The sequence below is a fragment of the Ursus americanus genome, chromosome 36 (assembly GCF_024610735.1).
Source record: "Ursus americanus isolate L20-20 chromosome 36, mUrsAme1.1.p, whole genome shotgun sequence".
Lineage (NCBI taxonomy): Eukaryota > Metazoa > Chordata > Mammalia > Carnivora > Ursidae > Ursus > Ursus americanus.
Window position 1 is genome coordinate 27,805,812 of NC_142162.1, and position 17,540 is coordinate 27,823,351.

Here is a 17,540-nt window from a genome sequence, read left to right on the forward strand (position 1 = left end):
TGCAAGCCAGGAATAGTAATGCCTATGCTATGGTGCAGTTGTGGTTAATAGAAATGTGTATATAAAACGCTGGGAACGGCTCCTGGTACATAATCGGTGTATTGTAACAGTCGCTATTAGGTTGCTCTTCTATTTTATATGCCCTGATAATAAATAAGCAATTCATAATGGAATGTAGAATCACTTCAGTGAGTTCTAGTCCTGTAATCTTAAAGCTAAATTAGCTTTCATGGTCCCCCCCCCCCAAGGTCCTTTGACAATTCATTGGATGGATGCTCTAAATCACACAAGAGTGATTGAATTTGTCTCCTTGGGACTCACTGAGAACTGGGTGCTGGAGGTACTATTTTCTGTAGCATTCTCCATCACGTATGTACTGACCCTTTGGGGGAACACTCTCATCATAGTTACTATAGATTTTAGTCTGTGTCTCCATACCCCCATGTACTTCTTCCTGAGCAATCTGTCCTTTATTGACATCTGCCACTCATCTGTCACTGTGCCCAAGATGCTAGAGGGCTTGCTTTTGGAGAGAAAGACGATTTCCTTTGATAATTGCATCACACAGCTGTTCTCTCTACATCTGTTTGCTTGTGCTGAGATCTTTCTGCTGACCATCATGGCTTATGATGGTTATGGAGCCATCTGTGCTCCGCTGCACTATCCCAATGTGATGAACATCAGGTCTGTGTACAGCTGGCGTTTGCTCTCTGGTTGGGGGGTACTGTCCACTCTCTGGCGCAGACCTTCCTGACCATTCGTCTACCTTACTGCGGCCCCAACATTATTGATAGCTACTTCTGCGACGTGCCCCCTGTCATCAAGCTGGCGTGTACAGATACGTACCTCATGGGAATGCTCATTGTGTCTAACAGTGGAACCGTCTCCCTCACCTGTTTCCTGGCTTTGGTCACCTCTTACACGGACATGCTGGTTTCTCTTAGAAAACAGTCAGCTGAGGGGCGCCGGAAAGCCCTGTCTACCTGCTCAGCCCACTTCATGGTGGTTGGCTTCTTCTTCCATGTATCTTCCTCTACACTCGGGCAGACACCAGTTTCACCATGGACAAGGTGGTGTCCGTCTTCTACACGGTGGTCACCCCTCAGCTCAATCCCCTCATTTACACCTTGAGGAAGGAGGAGGTAAAAAGTGCCATCAAGCATCTCACACAGAAACAGGTTTTTTCATGAAGTCAGGCACACAATGGATTTGGAGTCACAAGTATAATTATGGCCATATCTTTAACGAGACAGCGGAAGTAAAAAAACAGAATCAGTAGATGAAATGGCACAGAGCAGAACTTCTTTTTAAAGGGAAGGACTTATTAACTTTTACTTACATAGAGGAAATGATCATGGTGGAACCTAAAGGAAAAAGAATCTGGGGCTTCCTCGGTGGCTCACTCGGTTAAGTGTCTGCCTTCGGTTCAGGTCACGATCCTGGAGTCCTAGGATGGAGCCTGGAGTGCAGCTCCCTGCTCAGACGGGACTCTGCTTCTCCCTCTGCCCCTCAGCCCACTCGTGCTCTCTCACTCTCTCAAATAAATAAAATCTGAAAAAAGAAAAGAATTTGGAAAGCTTTAAAGAAGCCTCTGGTTTCACTAGTAAAAGATCACAATTTGGGGCATGGACTGAGTTTCGGGAACAGGTACACTTGTGAGAGAACTTATTTTCTTGATTTGTGGATTCTGTGGGTTATTGCCTCTGGGAAGCGATATCACACTTAGGTTCTATAAATTTAAGTGGTTTTAATTTTTGTCTTTCAATGTAGATTCAAGGTGTTTATTTAAGCTGTCAATGATTTATAGTGAATTAAACTGTTACTTTGAACGTGATTCCTCATTCCTGCATCTATTTTGTATTTTTCATAATACTTTGATAAAATCAAGGTGGAAATATATAAAGAACTTACTGTAAAATAAGGTTTATTGGTGTAGAATTTAGTTCCATAAAATGCCTGCATTTTAATTGGACAGTTTTAAAATTTTGACAACGGTATATATATATACACCCACGTAACCATGTCTCCAGTCAAGATATAGGGCATTTCCATCACCCAGAGAGTTTCTTCAGTCCCTTCCCAGCCAATCCCTCTATCTCCACCCAAGCATGCAAGCGTCTGATTTTTGTCGCTGTGAATTAGATGTGTCTTTCCTAGAGCTTCATATCCATTGAATCATACAGTACGAACTTTTCTGTGCCTGACTTCTTTAGCTCTGCATGCTGCTTCTGAGATTAACCTACGTCTTTTGTGGGTATTAGCAGTTTGTTTCTTCTTATTGTTGAATAATATCTCACGGTATGGGTATGCCACAGTTGTTCATTCAGTCATTTACTGATGGACATTTGGGTGTTTTCAGTTTTTGGCAGTTGTGAATAAAGTAGATATAAATGTTTACTTACAGGTTATTTTGGCCACAGGTCTTCATTTCTCCTGGGTAAATACCTAGGAGTAGAATTCTTGGATCATATAGCAAGTGTATGTTCAGCTCGTAAGAAACTAGAAGGCTGTTTTTCCAAGTGGTTGTATGATTTTTTGAAGTTGTTTATCTTTAAATAAACTCTACCCCTGCTGTGGGGCTCGAACTCCTGACCCTGAGATGAAGAGTCTCACGCTCCACTGACTGAGCCAGCCAGGTGCCCCCAAAGTGGTTGTAAGATTTTATGTTCTCATCAGAAGTCGAAGAGTTTAGCATCCAATAACTGTTATTGTCAATATTTAATTTTAGGCCTGAAATTCCTGTGGTTTACTCTGCATTTTCCTAATTACTGATGATGCTGAGAATCTTTTCATCTGCTTGCTATCCTTTCCTATATCTTGTGTTGTGATGTGTCTGTTCAAATATTTTGCTCATTTATTATGATTAGTTTTTTCTTCTTGTCACTATGTTGTAAGAGTAAACAAAGTATTCTTTGTATATTCTGGATACAAGATCTTTGTTGGATATATGTCTTGGTAATATTTTTCTCATGCTGTGGCTTGCAGTTTTATTTTGAAGAGCAGAAGTTTATATTTGGATTAAGTCTTATGTGTCATTCTTTTACTTTTATGATTGATGCCTTTTGTGTCCTAAGAAATCTTCACGTCCCCCGAAGTCTCGAAGATTTTCTCCTAGTTTCTTTTAGAAATTTTACAGTTCAGCTTTAAATTTTAGGTTTGTGATCCATCTTAAGTTTCCTTTGATACATGGCGTGAGATGAGGGTTGAGATTAATTTTTCCCATCTACCTAGATGATCCAGTACCATTTAAAAAGACTTTCTTCCCCCTTGCCTTGTCTTGGCACCATTTTGAAAGTTGGTTGACCCTTGAGAGGATGTGAAAGTATTCTTTTGACCTCTTCACCATCATCTCTCACCATTCTCTGCCTTAGGGTCTAAGCTGTAACCACACTACCCTTTCTTTGCTTGGACCAAGCCTGGGTCTTTCCCAACACCTGCCATTTCCTCTGCCTAGAATGTTCATCACCTGTCTTTTTTCATGCAGGCCTCCTCTTTATCTTTCCGATCTTAGCTTCTATGTCATTTGTCAAAGAGACCCTCTTTGCTTCCCCACTCTGAAGACAGTCTTTTCTGAAACTCTCTATCAACATTCAATGTGTGTATGTGTGTGTGTGTGTGTGTGTGTGTGTGTGTTATTGTAAGCCTGGTCCTTAGCACATAATAGGTGCTTGGTAAAAATTTGTCAAATGAATGAATAGTAAGATATCCCCATTTCATTGCTCTGATGGCAGATTTTTCCTGGCCACTTGAGGATATCAGTACCTTCAGTGACTCAAAGTCTTCTTTCTACATGACTGAAGTCATAAGCAAACTCACTTGGTCTGAGTCACCGGTGTTTGCTGAGCCGTTTAGGCAAGCATCTGAGTGAATTATGTAGTCAAGTGCTGCCCAGCAATCTAAAGGTTCATTTCAACATTAGTTACCACCCCAAGACAACAGCCCAGAGAGGCGACATGGTGTAGTGAAAATAGCATGAGTTTGTGTTGATGCACTTGGCTTAATAGTCTGCTTCAGCATTTCCTAGCTGGGTGACCTTGGGCATGCCGTTGGCTCTCTCTGAGCTTTCGTTCCATCATTGTAAACAAGCATAAAACCTACCTCTCAAGTGGCTGTGGGCATGGAGTAAATATAGAGTGCCTAGAACAATTTCCAGCATATGGAAGATCCTGAAAATCAAAGCTACTGGTATGATTGTCAAATATTGGACCGAAGAGAATTCATAAGTCGTAAAGCCCGATAAATGTTAGGTGACTTATTCTTTGCAAGGCATTTCTTAGATGTGGAGCACCAGGCCTCTTAAGAGCCTAGACATTGTCATTTTTTCCCTCTCCCCTCCAACCTCCCCATGAACTTGTTCAAGGCATTCTTCGTGTCTTCATTCCTGAGAGTATAGATGATGGGGTTCCGCAGAGGGGTCACTGCAGTGAAGAACACAGATACCACCTTGTCCTCCGGGAGGCTGGTGGATGGACGGGAATAGATGAAGATGCAGTGTCCCAGGAAGAGTGCTATGACAGTGAGGTGTGCTGCACAGGTGGATAAGGCCTTCCGCCTGCCTTCGGAGATCTGCTGCCTCGGGCTCACCAGGATGACCGCATAGGACACCACGAGGACCACAAAACAGACCACCAAGATCAGCCCGCTGTTGGAGACGATGAGGATTTCAATGATGTGGGTGTCCGTGCAGGCCAGTTTGATCACCTGAGGCACATCCCAGAAGAAGCTGTCAATCTCATCCAGACCACAGTGGGGCAGCTTGATGGTGAGGGAGGTCAGCGATATGGAGTGGATGGTGCCCCCTGTCCAGAGGGCCACAGCCAGCAGCATACATACTTTCCATTCATCACTGTCATATACTGCAGGGGTTTGCAAATGGCCACGTACCGATCCTAGGCCATGACGGTGAGGAGAAAGATCTCGGTGCAGGCAAAGAGGTGCAGGAAGAACATCTGGGTGATGCAGGCCTTAAAGGAGATGAGCTTCTCTTCTGACCATGTATCTCTGAGCATCTTGGGGACAGTGACTGTGGAGTGGCAGAAATCAATAAAAGATAGGTTACTGAGGAAGAAATACATAGGTGTATGGAGCTGGCAGTCATAGATAATAGTTACGACAATGAGGATGTTCCCAATCAGTGTCAGGACATAGGAAGTGAGGAACAGGGCGAACACAGTCATCTGCACCTTCTGATTGACATTAAGCCTCTAAGCCGAATGTATGTCACGGAAGTGGTTTGATTGAGTAGGTCCGCCTCTTCCATTCTCTTTGTTGGACACTCTGCAAAGAATTAGGAAAAAAAAAAAACTCTTAGCATCTGTATCAATCATCTGGTCACTTAATTTCTTCTGTGTTTGCTTTTCCCTCCATCTGGAGCTTATGGTCCAGTATCTTATTTTAAAAACCCCATTCAGCATCTTCAATCATGCTGCATACACAGTAGGCACCACACAGACGTTTTTGGAAAAATAGTGCAGAGAACCATGATTCACCAAGAGATATAAGGCAGCCTTGGAGAGTGGAGGGCTTATATTTACTCATAAATCTTTAGCAGAGAAGAAACCAGGATTTTTCTACCCCAAGCCAGTAACATGTTCAAAGTTGTACACAGCCTGGCCTTGAGCATGGTTTTCTCCATTGCCTGTTGACTGCATTTTTCACTCGTCCGAAGGACTTCCACCCCTTCGCGCTCTGCCGTGACATCCTGGGACTGTCATGGCAATGACCTGGTCTGTGGCCGATGGGCAGTGTTGTTGGGGTGTCTTAGAAAGAGCTGAGAGTTTTCCTCATTTCTTTCTTTCCTCCCATCCCCTCCCCTCGTCTGTTTGTTTGTTTGTTTCTTGTTTTCATTTTATAGATAGAGAAAATGAGGCAGAGAGAGGTAAGGCAATGGGCTTAGGTTCACAGAGAATTGCAGTAATAGCTGTGTCTGGAGCACAGGCCTCCTGAGTCCCGGCCCAGGCTCTCTGTGCCCCCACTCTGACCTGAATCATTTATGAGATGGTTGGCATCATTAGGGCGCTAAGTGGAGTGCGTCTTGGTGAGCTGGCTCTTCCTCTGCTAGGGGCACCCCACCAGCCTGGTTGGGCATCTGTGGGGAGTCTAGTCTCTCTTCTCTTGCTTGTCTTCATGTCACGGCCTGGATGCACAGTCTTCCAGGGGTGCCCACCATGCATGCCGCTCTCTTGGTTCCTGGGGTCCGCTCATCCTGTGCTATCTTCTTCCCATCACTGGTCACTACTGGAGCGTTCCCTTGTTCCTCAAGGTCAGACTCTCTGCCAGACAAATGAATCAGCTCCACATTGCTTATGAAAAAGGACTAGAGAACTCTTTCTCTTCTGCTTCTAGTTATCTCTTCCTTCTCCAGCTTTTCCTATTACTCATCATGCTGGTCTTCTGCAGACAGTGGCCCTTGTGATAGTCTATATCAATAGAGGGGAGATTAAGGTAGTGTCAAACTAGGAAACTAGCAAAGTAGAGCCATGGGAAAAGAAGGTATTTCTGGGCCAGGAAAAGTCTTTTAGTTAACATTTGAATTAAACTCATGGTGTTCAGAGCTTAGATTAATATTTATTGTAACATCTTAATGTAGTGACAGATTAACTTTACTATTAAGCAGTTCTTCTTAGTGGGGGTGCCTGGGTGGCTCCGTTAGTTAAGAGTCTGTCTTCGGCTCAGGTCATGATCCCAGAGTCCCGGGATTGAGTCCAGCATCCGGCTCCCGGCTCAGCGGAGAGTCTGCTTCTCCCTCTGACCATCTCATGCTCTCTCTCACTCTGTCTCTCAAATAGAGAAATAAAATCTTAAAAAAGAAATATTTCTTAGTATTCACTTAAAGCTTCTGCTCTAGAAAGCTACTTTATTTCATTGTTTTCTGAATTTATTTATTTTTAGAGAAAGAGAGAGAGTGTGTGTGTATGTGTGTGAGTGAGGGGGGAGGGGCAGAGGGAAAAGGAGAGAGAGAATCTCAAGCCCACTCCACACCTAGCACAGAGCCCACTAGGGGGCTTGATCCCACAGCTGTGTTTTCATACTTGAGCTGAAACCGAGAGTTAGATGCTCAACCAGCTTAGCCATTCAGGTGTCCCCAGAAAGCTATTTTAAAAGTTGAATGATTTACATCTGTTCCCTTTTTAATTTACTAATCAACCAAAAGGATGATTGCAAACTTGAAAACTAAAGAACTGAGCAAGAATGGAGCCAGGGGTTTATTTTAAATTAATCTGGAGAATTTCACCCACACAGAGTGTGTGGATGGAGAACTAGGTCTGTAATGAAGACTTGTGTTCCATCATCATCACTTTTTTTTTTCTATTTCTTTGGAGCTGCAGGAAGAAATGCTTTGAGAAATGGAGGTATGCCCAACTGCAGTAGAAATTTGGTGTCAGTTTATGTTGAGGATATGGTGCACAAAAAGGAAATCGAATGTCTGTGGCATACGCTTCAGAAAAATGTAGGAAAATAATTAAGAACAAAACCAGAGTAAGACAGAGTGTCTGTAAAACTTACCGTGGGTTGTTTCCGGTGCTCCCGGCCCCTCCAGAGAGAACTGAATTGTCACGGTCTGGTAGTTTCAATGTCAAGTTTTGATAGTGAATTATTTTCCAGTGGAAAGAACTAATCAGACAGATTTAAAGTTGGGGATATCAGATAACCCTGTTTACCTTGATTTTTCCATAAGCATGGCCAGAGCCCTCAAAGTTCTCCTGGGTCTTGTTCAGTTTTTTGGTGATCAGTCATGGTAAATACATTTGGTGATACTTTACCAGAAGTGCTCCAGGGTTTTTGCAAAATTTTACACTTTATCGCCTATATTATTATCATCGTTTTCAGTATGTAGAGCATGTAACTCTGCCTTCAGATTTTCTAGAATTGGTTGCCAGTCCACTGGAGATGCGGCATAAGAATGGTGTATTTTTTGCACTTTTTCAGATGATATTGGCAGCGGAATGATTCAAAGTCTCTATCAACCACTTTTACAGGCCATGCTAGCTTATCAGGAGATTTTTTTTTAAAAGATTTTATTTATTTATTCAACAGAGAGACAGCCAGCGAGAGAGGGAACACAAGCAGGGGGAGTGGGAGAGGAAGAAGCAGGCTCCTAGCAGAGGAGCCTGATGTGGGGCTCGATCCCAGAACATTGGGATCACGCCCTGAGCCGAAGGCAGATGCTCAACCGCTGTGCCACCCAGGCGCCCCTACCAGGAGATTTCTAACACAAACTTGTCCTAATTATTCACAACCAGTGTGATGGAGGCATTGTTTCCTTGGCAGCACACTCTCTGGGTGTTAGTATTATATGGCTAGCTTCAGACGGATTATTCTACCGAGTACTGAAGGGAAATGTGTACAGAAAGAGAGCAGCTGGGGCTGGCAGCTGCAGGGTTAGGTGGTTTTCTGGTTTGTGTGTGTGTGTGTGTGTGTGTGTGTGTGTGTGTGTGTTTACCTGAATTACATAGGTTTTTATCTCCTTGGGACCTTTTAAGTAATGTCGCCAGCTTACCCTAGTCATAGTTAGAAAAAGTTAATTCTGTGGGGACTAACGTTACAGACTTTGAAATTGTCACTAGGGGAATTTAAAGGGAAAGCAGGGATTCCACATCTAAACTTTTAGGATGTGTTTAGACATGATTAAATGAACTACTAGTGTGTGCTAAGTATTAGGTGAGGGGCTTTCATGGTTTCTCATGTAATCCACATACAAACACAGAGATGAGGCATGGGCCATGGAGTTAAGATTTTAATCAGCTCTCTGCCAGAGAGGTCAAGGGTTTGGCCTTGAGGGTCAGGCTGTGTGAGTGCAAATTCTAGATGTGTAAGTTTGGGCAAGTTCCTTAACCTTTCTGGGCCTCAGCTTCTCATCCATAAAACATAAATAACAATGGTCATCTGTCTTAGAACTCTTGAAATCTTTGTAAAGCCTGTGGCACTTAGTGCATATGTTGCTTAAGTGAATGCAGTTACACAATATGCAATTCAAACAAACAAGAAAGCCACCACCCCGTAACAGCCAACTCTTTCGGCATCACTATTCATTGTTTTGTCTACAGTGAAAATCTAGATCCTCTTGCTTTAATGAACCTTGGCTTTCTCTGTTTAGATGTAAGAACTTGGTAGTTTGAGTTGGAGAAAGAAGAATCCCAAGGGGAAGACTACAGATCATACTTGGGGTTTTCCTTTTCATTTTTACTTACTTAAGTAATCCCTACACCGGACATGGGGCTCGAATTTACCTCCCGGAGATCAAGAGCCACACACTGTTCCGACCGGGCTCGTCAGGTGCCCCTATAGTTTGAGTTTGAATTTAAGTTTGAAGAGTTCTGTGGATTGGTTAGGATATATGAAATCAAAGGTGTGGAAGGAAGCCTTATAGCTGACTCTTCAGGAAACAGTGTGTAGAAGAGAAGATGGTAATGGGGGGGAAGTGTCAGAAATTACCAAAAATTCTTACTCCTGAGGACTTGTGGCTTGGCCTCCTTTTCCCCAGTTTTCTTGTTGCATTTGTTACCATTGATCGGAGGCCAGACTTGAAGGTATTGAAAAACTCAGAGCTTCTAGAACATAGACATACTGCTACTTGATCCATGTGGGGCTTGTATTATATTGTGACGTTGGCAATTAGGGTATGCATAAGGAAGAGGGGTATACTGCCCGTACTCATTCTCAAGTAGTTTTGGAATTGAGATCCTTTATCCTAGGCATAGTACACCAAGGATAATATAGAAAATGATGTTCAGTTGATTATAGGGCAATTACTATCACCACTGTCACTGATACTATACAAGGTTGAGAAATTAATTTTTGGCCTAACCTACAGTGTCTGTATTTCCTACTTCTTCTGGGTAGCCCTCTCCCCTGGCCCACTACTTCCCTCTCTGACTGTATACTGAATGTCCCACTCAGGCTTTTTCTCCCAGGAAGTCCGTCATGCTCCAAAAATTGTGTGTTCCCATTTCCTCTGCAGAATAAATGAGAAGAATTGTGGACACTGGCATAGCACTTGAGAGCTTTAAAGCTCTTTCACACTCATTAACTTATTTGATCTTCACAATATGCCTGTAATATTGTGGGGAGCATTATAGAAAAATTAGACTTGGCATTAAGTGATTTTCAGAGTTTATATATCAGGGAAGCAGCTGAACCAGGTCTTCTGCTGCTGATTCTGATATTTACTCCATTACTTCACTTGGATGCTGTATCTCTGAGAGGAGCCACACTTAAAAGAGTTGCTTGTTGAATCGCATAGAAATGTTTCATTGGTTTCGGGATAGGTAACTTCTTGGTATTTTTTTAAAAAAGATTATTTATTTATTTTTTGGAGAGAGCATGGCGGGGGGAGGGAGATGGAGAGGGACAAGGAGACTCCTCACAGAGCAGGGAGCCCCCACTCTGGTCTCATCAGGGGGCCGGATCCCGCTACCCTGAGATCATGGCCTGAACGAAATCCGATGCTTATTCGACTGAACCACCCAGGTGCCCCACATTTTGGTATTTTTGATCCTCCTGACTGACTCTTTCCTTCTTCCCATTCCATTCTGTCCATTCCAAAAGATCAAAGTGCCATACTCCTCCCTTCTGAAAGGTCACTGACTCTCTGCTAAAAGCAGACAATAAGAGGTTTATAATCTAGGGTGTGTGCAATATCACACTTATTGTAAAATGAGATAAAAAGATCCTATATGGAATTTACAATACAGTGAATTCAGGTGACTTGTATTTTAGGAATTTGAGTTGAGAGTTCTGTTCCCTATAACTGAAACCATCCTTACTGAGAAAACATTTGATCAGTTTTGACTCACTGGACAATGTTATTGTAAATAATGCATTGGAGACAGTGAAGAATACTATTACTGTGGGTTTCATCCTGATTGCTAAGAAAGAATTTTTTAATGTCATGTGTGGTGGGCAGAATAATTCCCCCAAAGATGTTGCTGTTGGAATCTGGGGAATCTGTGAAAAGGGACTTTGCAAATGTGATTAGTTAATGGACCTTGAGGTGGGGAGATTCTCCTGGAATATCTGGGTGGGTCCAAAATAATGAGAAGGGTCTTCCTGAGTGAAAGAGGGAGGCAGGAGAAGCAGAGTTCAAGAAGGAGATGTGACCACAGAAGCAGAGGTAGGAATGATGAGATTGCCGGTTGGAGGGGGGGGGGGAGAGAAGCCAAGGAATGTAGGCTACATTCATTCTAGAAGCTGGGAAATTCAAACAAACAGATTTTCTCCTAGAGTCTTCAGAAGGACTGTAGCCCTATTGACATCTTGGTTTTAGCCTCATGAAACTGATTTAGACTTCTGATCTGCAGAACGGTAAGATAATACATTTGTGTTGCTTTAAGCCACTGAATTTGAGGTAATTTGTTATAAGAGCAATTGGAAACTAACACATTATGGAAATTGTCAGAAACTTAGAAGAGATTATGTGTAGAAGGGAAGGAAAAATTCTCCCTCTACGCCATGGTCATCTGGCTGGACCAAGAATTAAATTTACATGAGACAGATTAAGAAAAAAATAAAAGTTTTATTACAGGTGCACAGCAAATTGAGACCAAAAGAAATAACCAAAGCAGGCAGTTTTTATGCTTTTTAGACAAAAACAGTAAATCAGAGAGGAATTGGCAGGATATAGGAAACTTAACATTAGGAGCTTCAATTCGTAAGGAATTTGAACAGAATTTGGGCTAGTGTAGTAAATTAGTAAAAAGGAACAAGGTTCTTTACGCATCTTTCTTGGCTCTTAATTTCCTATCTCTTATGATAAGGATATTTCTTTGCCTCCTGGAACAGGAAGGATGTCTTTCACATGGTAGGTTTATTTCCTGCTTTCATAGGAAAAGAGAAGGGTATGAATGTCCTTCTTACATAACCTGTCTCTCTTTTTTTTTAAAGATTTTATTTATTTATTTGACAGAGATAGAGACAGCCAGCGAGAGAGGGAACACAAGCAGGGGGAGTGGGAGAGGAAGCAGCAGGCTCCCAGCAGAGAAGCCTGATGTGGGGCTCGATCCCACAACGCCAGGATCACGCCCTGAGCCAAAGGCAGACGCTTAACCGCTGTGCCACCCAGGCGCCCCACATAACCTGTCTCTTAAGTAACTGATTTTATTTTATTTGAAAGATTTTCTGTGTTGGTTTGAGAGACAGAGTGTGGGGGGTGGGGAGGATATTGGGAGAGGGGAGACAGAATCTCAAGCCGACTCTGTGCTGAGTGTGATGCCCAATGCTGGTCTTGATCCCAAGACCCTGAGTTCGTGACCTGAGTCCAGATCACGAGTCGGAAGCTTAAGCAACTGAGCCACCCAGGCGCCCTGGCAAAAGAACACTTTCGATATAGTTCCAGGCAATGCAGGGAAGTGACTAGTGCAAAAGGGAAGACAAACATGGGGGACTCTGCATTTCCTGAACTTACTGCCTAAAGAGATTTCGTTTCTAGTCTACGAGTCAGGGATGAAGAATCCAGGCGTAGCTCAGCCACTTCCATGAGTTGGAGACAGCAAGATGGAAGTTTGGAGAAGTCAATATGGCTGTGTTTTACAGTACAGAATATTGAGGAGAGCTGCACAGAGAAAGAGGACCTCAGAAAGCCATCTAGGGTCACTTTTGAGTTTTCATAGAATTCCTCAATAGGGCACGTGTGTGAGGAACATATGTGGTGTGGGGAAAGTAATAGCCCAGGGGAAGCAGAGAGGAAAATGTCACTAGCCTTCACACACAATCAGGAAAAGTCTGTGCTACCAGCAGCAGGCAGAGTGGAAAACCTCGTAATTCGTGGGACATTGCAAAGAGAGCTCAGAATACCAACAGAACAATAACAAAATACATTGATGACTACTGTGATACCACCTAACAAACCTTTGGAAAGCTAGTCTGGAAGGATAAAATAGTTTTCCAGGAACCTACCTCACCATCAGAACAATCCTCAAGAGTATGTGTAGAAATATAAGCCATAGTTAATGTCTAACAATTAAAATTCACAATACCTGCCTTCCAACAAAAGATTACCAGGATGCAAAGAAGGAGAAAAGTTCACCTCGTACTGAGGAGAAAGATTAAACAATAGAAACCTACCCAGAAATGAAAAAGACGATGGAAGTATTGTACATGGACATTCAAACAACTGTTAGAAAGAGGTTTTATATACCTAAGAATGTACACAAAGGATGAAGTGAAACAGAGATATAGAAAATATGAAAACAAGGAAAACCCAACTTCTGGAGCTGAACAGTAGCACGTCTAAGATGAAAAATGTAGTAGATGGGCTTTCTTTCACGTTAGACACTAAATAGCAAAAAGAGAGAGAGAGAGAGAGAGAGACAGAGACAGAGAGAGAGAGAGAAAACTTGAATGTATGATCTTAGCTGTTGTCCAGAATAAAGCAGAGAAAAGGAAGGGTGCAAACCACGCCCTGCACACAAACACTAGAGTATGTGTGAGCTTTGTAGCAATTTCAAGTGGCCTGGTAGATAAGAAATTGGCTGAGGTACAGAAAAAAAAACCGTTTGAAGAAGTAATGTCTGATTGTTATCTGAACTGTATGTACCCTCTACACTCATAGATTCAAGAATTTAGGAATCCAGCCAACAAAACCCCCAAACATAAGGATCATGAAAAAAAACCCTCCTAATCAACCTACATCCCAATAAAATTGCTTAAGACCAATGGTAAAGAAAAAATCTAAAAAGCAGATGGAGATGAGTCCATTGCGTTACCTGTCACGTCCCTAATTCTGTAGATGGTCTCTGTTTCTTTCTGGTCTGTGTTACTCTTGGAGTCTCTCTTCACTTACAGGATCCCCCTTCCTATTCTTGCAGGGTGGTTTAGCGACCAAATCCTTTGAGTTTCTTTCTGTCCTGGAAGCTCTTTATCTCTGCTCCTATTCGGAATGACTCCTTGCTGGGTAAAGTGTTCTTGGCTGCATGTTTTTCTCATTTAGTACCCTGACTCGATCACGCCAGCCCTTTCTGGTGTGCCAGGTCTCTGTGGATAGGTATGTGGCTAGTCTAATGTGCTTACCCTGTCAGTGAAGACCCTCTTGTCTCAAGCTGCTTTCAGGATTTTCTCTTTCTGTCTGAAATTGCAAACATCAATAGTATATGTTAGGGTGTTCCTCTATTCTTATGGATTTGGGGAAGAGTCCTCTCTACCTCTTGGACTTGAATGCCTGTTTCCCTCCCAGATTAGGGAGTTCTCAGCTACGATCTACACAGATAGATCTTCTGTCCCTCTGTGTCTTCTCCCTGGGGCCAGAAGTAATTCCAATATTGTTTCCTTTTGTGGCATCACTGATTTTTCGATTCCTCCACCCATGGTCCATTCGTTGGCTTTCTCTCTTTTCCTCAGCTTCCTTCCTTTCCATCAGCTTGTCTTTGGTGTCACTGACTCTGTCTTCTGCCTCATTGACCCTAGACGTTAGAGCATGCACATCCAATGTAGACTGCATCTCAGTTAGAGCCTTTGGAATTTGGGCCTGATTCGATTTCATGTCTGCACTATGAGAGTCTCTCGTGTCATTTATACTTTTTTTCAAGCCAAGCTAGCAACTTTGTAATTGTCATCCTGAGTTCCAGCTCTGACTTCTTACTTAAAACCGTATGCATTAGATCAGTGGCAGAGAGTGTTACCTCTGGCTCTTTCTTTTGCTGTGAATCCCTCCCTCTAGTCACTTTTCCCAGAGAAGAATCGATGGGGGAGAGAGAGATTAGGATCTCACAGGGTGGACAAAACAGGGTGAGCCACTTGGTCCCGAGTGTCTTTTGGTCTGTGTGTTGAAAGTCACTAAATCCCAAAATTGTAAAGAAAGCCAAACTCATATAGACACAGAAATCAAATTGAATATAGCGAAAGAAATCCAAAAATGAAGAATATATGTGTAAAATATCAATGTAAAAAATGAAAGGTAAGAAAAGATTGATAAATGAAGTGTTGCTAAAATAAAAAAAAAAGTAGTTGGAAAGGGAAAAAAGAAAAAAAAAACGAAATGGAAAATTTTGAATGGAGAGAGAAATGAATAATGAGAAAAAGCCTCCAGCTCTAGGTGCTATTTTCCCCTAGCGCTGGAGTTTGGCCATCCTCTTTGGTCTGTACACATGCTGTTCTCTTGTTCTTTCACCTCGTTTTCAGGGGGCAGGGGCCTAGTGCGCTGATTCTCAGGTGTTTTTGCCTGGACGGGGATGCACTGCCCCCTGCCAGGGGTCCGGTGGGGCTCAGGGTCAGCTGGTTGCTCTGTGTGCCTTGCATTCCCAGAGGGCTTTCCCCGCCTCTTGAGAGGGTGAGAATAAAAACGGCCGCCCGCATCTGTAGGCGCGGAGGTGTGATGCTGTTGTGCGCCAAGTTCTGTAGACATCTGCGGTGCTCCCCACACCAAAGCTCCTTGGGGAAGGCGGAGGGTCACAGCATTCCTGTCCTTTGCAGGGCTCCCAGACGGAGAGCTTCTGATCAAGTGGACTCCCCATCAACCGACTTCGTGTGAGGAGAGGGATCTCTCCCTTCTCCTCACTTGTGTCTGGAGCAGGAAGCGTAGGCACCACTCTCACAACAATTGAACTGGAGGGTTATCAATAATTGGGGCTGGCAGGGGCAGGGGGTCACTGCTGGAGGAGCCTGAGGGGTGTGGAGGGGCTATGCCCAGTGCCAAAGCCGCCGGTCCAGAGCCAAAGGCTCTGTCCCTCCTGCAGCTTCCATGAGCACCCAGTGTGCTTTGGAAATGAGGAGGTTGTGGAATATAGGTGAGGTTCAGTGGGGTGGAATCCGGAGCCGACGACCAGGAAAGAATTCTTGAGACGTCTTTGGTGCACAATTGGTGGTTTATGACAGGACCCGTGGCAGAAAGTGCTGCTGCCCTGGCTTGTGAGGGGTGGCTGATGATAGACTATGGGGTTGGGGGAAGGTAAGGAAAAAGGGAGGTTGAGATAATACTTGCATATGTTAAAGAAGACTCACAAGGTACAGAGGCCTTGCCATTGTCTAGGGAAGGTGGTTTTGCCCTCTCGCAAGGCATGAACATTAAGACGGTTGGGAACTTCCTGGAGGCTGCAGATTATAAGGACATTTCGTTGTATCTGCTTTCCCTTCAGGAAGCTAAGTTCTTGATAGAAATGCTTGGTTCTTGTAAACTGCTAAGACATTGGGAAACTGAGGAAGACTTAAGTCTTGCAGAATTCTGGTGTCTATAGGTTAACTATTTATTTGCCCTTTAGGGCAGCCAAGAGAGCCTGAGGAATGTCACGTACACCCCATGGTGGGGGGTGGGTGTGGGGTGTCAGTTCCGGCTTTGTCCTCAGCTAGCCTTCTCTTCCCTCCTCAGTAAAGGTCCCTCCTGTTCACAGAGGTTCAGGCAGTTCTTGCTGTTGCCACCTAGTGGACATATGGATGAACACATTCAGGTCATGTCTGTGACTCCCTGACCTGAACTGCCATGAGAGGCTGGTTCCTTCCTGCGAGGAGAGGGCCTAAAAAGGATGGACCCGGAGCAAGCAGACAAGTGTGGCCCGGCAGACGCCCCTCTGCTGGCCTGGAAGCAGGACCCGGTTGCTCTACTTAGAAGCTGAGTTCTTGAGTAAGAGGGGCTGGAGTGGCTGGGGTGTGTCCCCGGACGGGGTCTGGATGAGGGGTGTTCCAGGAGGGGGGGTGGGGGGCTGATTGGCGGGGTAGGGATGCTTGTGGAGGGAGGATCCATGAGGGCGGTATGGACAGGCTCTTCCCTGCTCCACGGGTCCCGCCCAGGTAGCCTGATGGCCTCACTGCTGCCTTGTCCTCCTCATGATTTCAGGGTTCATCTCTAGTCTCCGGGGACCCCTCTCCCAAGCAAGGCTCCACGGAAAGAAAGAGAGTATAAATAGAGGACCCTGCAGCCAATACTCCAACAATGGGACTAAAGTGTGTTCCAGGAATTGTGCTTTTAGGAAACAGTCCTAAAGCAAAAGAGATTTACGGCACATTGTACCCTTCACTTTAAGGAGGAGACTCAAAGAATTGGAGAGGTCTCAGTTGTTTGGCAGGTGGTGCTGCTGAGTAAATGATGTGTAGCCCCTGAAAATGCAGAAGGGGACAGGAGAGGAGTAGCAGTGCCTGTCCACTGTGGGGACCTCAGGCCGAACAAGAGTCCAGCTGTGGAACCCTCCCTGCCCCACCCTGTCCCTCACACAGGCAAATCCCCTCCCCTGCACACACTCACCCATACACTCCGAGGGAAAGGCCTGGAAGAGGGACACCATGTGTTATGGGCTATCATGGTAGAAGGTGGAAGGGATGTGTCTTCCTTTCTTCATATTTACATCACTATTTTAGTAACAAAACGTAATCTGGCTAAAACCTTAGAGAAGTTTTTAATTACCTGATATGTTTGTAATAAAGAGGAAGATTTAATATGCAGTCTCAATATTTTTATAATATGCACATTAGAATCATTGAAACCTGGCCTATCCGGGATAATGAAAGATTTTGAAGGTGTCTCATGGACCCAGATATTTCTGGCTCTTGGGTCACACTTACAAAAGGGAAGCCTATCCCAGATCATGAAAACATTTCATTTTGGGGCTTCACATGCG

The 17,540-nt window shown here is 44.0% G+C and overlaps 2 pseudogenes; one reads left to right on the top strand and one right to left on the bottom strand.

Annotated features, from left to right (window-relative positions):
• Nucleotides 1–268: 268 nt before the first annotated feature.
• LOC123776490 (olfactory receptor 4E2-like) lies at nucleotides 269–1,190 on the top strand (annotated as a pseudogene).
• Nucleotides 1,191–4,314: 3,124 nt separating this feature from the next.
• On the bottom strand, nucleotides 4,315–5,293 carry LOC123776494 (olfactory receptor 4E1-like; annotated as a pseudogene).
• Nucleotides 5,294–17,540: the final 12,247 nt, after the last annotated feature.